Raw genomic sequence first — 3,544 nt, forward strand, 5'->3', positions numbered from 1 at the left:
GCAGTACTTTTTAAAAAGGCTGTGAAAGTCCAGCCAGCAACTTCAGAACAGTGTCCTGGAGGTAGCAGATGCAAAGTGCCAAGCCTTGTGGGTTCATGGCCAGCGGCATGGCCTGGGGCACCTCATGCGGCCAGCGTCCTTGCTACCTGCTGCTGGGCCCTGAGGGGTTGCTGTGGCCATCGAGTGAGACGCAGAGCACCCGGCAGGGACACGGATGGGTGGCGCCACTCAGATGCCGGGGCCCTCCCAGTCAGCACCAACTGCTGCTGCTACAGGTGGCCGCACCTGAACACAGACCCAGGTTCTTTGATCATCTGAATGACTAGGGGAAGTAGGCCCTGACTGGAAGCATTTGGAGACCATCAGCTACACACAGGAGCCCTCCGTTACCCCTCAGGAGCCGGGAGAGGATGGCTAGATCAGGAGGGGGTCACCTTGTTGTCTCTTCAGCTAAAAGCAATGAGGCTCTGGGCTCTGCTTTATTTATTTATTTATTTTTGAGGCGGAGTTTCACTCTGTCGCCTAGGCTGGAGTGCAGTGGCGCAACCGCAGCTCACTGCAACCTCCATCTCCTGGGTTCAAGCCATTATCCCGCCCTCAGCCTCACAAGTAGCTGGGATTACAGCCATGCGCTACCATGCCCAATTAGTTTTTGTATTTTTAGTAGAAATGGGGTTTCACCATGGTGGCCAGGCTGGTCTTGAACTCCTGACCTCAGGTGATCCACCTGCCTCAGCCTCCCAAAGTGCTGGGATTACACTGCACTCCGCTGGGCTCAGCGTGGCCTCTGCTTCTTAGCCTGGAGATGGCATGTCTGGCCCCCTCCCTCAAAGAGGCCACGGCTGGGCAGGGCAGAGGCCCCACACGCTCCCAACAAGGCAGCCTCCCCGCCATCCTCAGCTGGACTGAAAAGAACCCCCCAAGGTCCTCATGCTACTGACAAGTCTCCCCCGAATGGTCCCCACCCCTGTGCACCCTCACAGACCCCTCGGTCCTCCAGCACAGGGGCCATCAGTACCCAGCCCCCAAGGCCGCCATCGCAGCTGCCGTTCCCAGCCCTGAGATCACACTTCACCTCCCAGGCTGCCAACCCCAGTCTGATCCCATCCCCAGAGTCACCCCCTGCGGATTCCGGAACCCGCTGCCTGTCTCCCACCCGCCACACCCTCCACTTGTCCTTCATTCTCCTTCCTGCTCTAACGGGCTCCTGGGTCTCCTGGAAGACACTGCTTCCCCTGCAGCCCTTGGGGTGGGGCTGCTTTCTCTCCCACCCACCATACTCCCCGCTGGAGGGGGCCTCCTCCCTAAAACCCCGAGCTCTTCCCAGGCCTGGTAATCACAGTTACGGCCACACCTTGTGCAGTCACCTCCAGTCCTCCTGGTCACCACCCCCATCCCTTGGAGACCCAGGCTCCTAGTCCATGGTTGCAGGTGAAGACAATGATCAAATAGATGAAAACCCCAACTCCATGACCACTGGTGACCCTGTCCTCTACTCCATCTCGGTCCATCCCCAGGAGTCCCCAAGCCTCGTCACCCCTCGCATTATCTCCATGGCAAGCGCTTACTCCCTGACCACTACCCCTTCTCCTCCCAGCTCTCTTCCCTAGTGCCTGACTCCAACCTGCCCCATGGGACTGCCACCCACCCCCACCTCCTCCCTGTCCCTGCTGCCCTCTCTCTTGCCATTGCAAGCTCCCAACTCTGGTCCCTCCCAACCCTCTGCCTTCTCTATACCTAGCCCAGGCAGCTGACCGTGGACGGAGAGACCCACCGACCACACACACTGACTGGTCGCCCCTGAGGTTCACAGCCACCATCCTGCAGAGGTCCCAAGGTTGCCAGCAAGCCCAGCATACTTCCACCTAAACTCCGCTTCCACCTGCTCCTCCTGTCCCAGACGACGAGCTATGCCACGCCCATCCACACCACACATCACCCGCAACAGGGGCAGGAGGTAGCTAAGCATGGGCTCTCGAGTCCTGGGCCCGTGTTCAAATCCTCCCACCAGCAGTGCCTACCAGCTGCAAGCCTGACGTTGCTGTGTGTAAATGTCACTAAATATTTCTGCCTTTGTTTTTAAAAAATTTAGATTAAATGCACATTATTGCTTTGACAGAAGCGTGTAACTGTGATCCTAACACACCTACTCCTCCCCCTTTTACTGCCGTCTGCTTCCCTCTGTTCTCTGGCTCCCTCGACACCCACTCGACTGCGGAATCGACGCTGACAGCATGACGTGTGTCCTTCCACGTTTCCCTGCTCATGCATTTGCATGTAAGCCACTGCACATGTCACCGTAGGCACACACGGAGGCTCTGAGGTCCATGTTTTACAAGATTACATTATAGACCCTTTTCTGCAATAGTTTTTCCCAGGTCACCTCCCAGGCCCCATGGGGTAGCTCTGGGTCAGTCCTTTTTTTTTTTTTCAGCAGGTGAGTTGATACACACTCCTCAGCCACCGTCCTGCTTCTGGGTCAGTCTTTTTAAAGGCCACCTAATAGACCACGGAATGAATGAACCATACTGTATTCAGCCACCACACTCCTGATGGGCTCCCACTTTGCTCCCACTTTTGCCACTACAGGCATGCCACGGAACTGCACCAAGCCTTTGTTTCCATATCTGTGAAATGGAGCTAACACTCTTGCCTACTTCAAAACGTTCCTGGGGAAAGGAATTGATACTGTGTGTAAAGCACTCTGCACAGTTTCTGATGCATGGTAAGTCCTCGAAGGTTAGCTATTTCCTTCCCATTCTGTAAGATACATCTTATTATACCCATTTAAAGGTGGACAAACTGAGGCTCCAACAGTAGCACTGGGTTCCTCACTGTCACCACTCAGCTTTACATGGCAATGCTAGGGAACGAGCCCAGGTGACCTGTGAGAAACGAGCGCTCCATCCACCCTGCTGCAACTATCCTGGTGGCTAACAGGGGGCCTGGCACGTGATCAGTGCATCACATGTATGTCATGAGCAGGAGAATACACAATGATCAAGTTTAGCGCCCAAACTGCTTTTCTGGGCTGGGCACAGCAGATCCCAGAACTTTAGGAGATTGAGGCAGGAGGATCACTTGAGGTAAGGAGTTCAAGACCAGCGTAGCCACCAAGGTACAACCTCATCACTACTAAAAATACAAAAATTAGCCAGGCGTGGTGGCACATGCCTGTAATCTCAGCTACTTGAGAGGCTGAGGCCGGAGAATCGCTTGAACCTGGGAGGTGGAGGCTGCGGTGAGCCAAGATCACGCCATTGCACTCCAGCCTTGGTGACAGAGCAAGACTCCCTCTCAAAAAAAAAGTAGTAATAAAATGTGCTCGCTTCGGCAGCACATATACTAAAATTGGAACGATACAGAGAAGATTAGCATGGCCCCTGTGCAAGGATGACACGCAAATTCGTGAAGCGTTCCATATTTTCTTCCGTTTCCTAATGTCCAAGATTGGGGAAACTGATGCTCGTCTAACAGAAGTCACTGATCCCGTTACGGCCTGTTCCTACATCCAACCCCATTTCCATCCATGCCTCCAAAAAAA

The 3,544-nt window shown here is 54.6% G+C and overlaps 1 protein-coding gene and 1 non-coding gene across 7 annotated transcripts in view; one reads left to right on the forward strand and one right to left on the reverse strand.

Moving 5' to 3' along the window:
* Positions 1-3,544, reverse strand: part of TTLL1 (tubulin tyrosine ligase like 1) — a 41,750-nt gene that overhangs the window by 3,576 nt on the left and 34,630 nt on the right. The window lies entirely within an intron of this gene.
* On the forward strand, positions 3,322-3,428 carry LOC119469566. The gene has a single exon (XR_005198398.1). It is a non-coding gene; the product is annotated as a U6 spliceosomal RNA (small nuclear RNA).

Source organism: Cebus imitator, unplaced genomic scaffold, assembly GCF_001604975.1.
Source record: "Cebus imitator isolate Cc_AM_T3 unplaced genomic scaffold, Cebus_imitator-1.0 Scaffold711, whole genome shotgun sequence".
In the NCBI taxonomy this organism is placed as follows: domain Eukaryota; kingdom Metazoa; phylum Chordata; class Mammalia; order Primates; family Cebidae; genus Cebus; species Cebus imitator.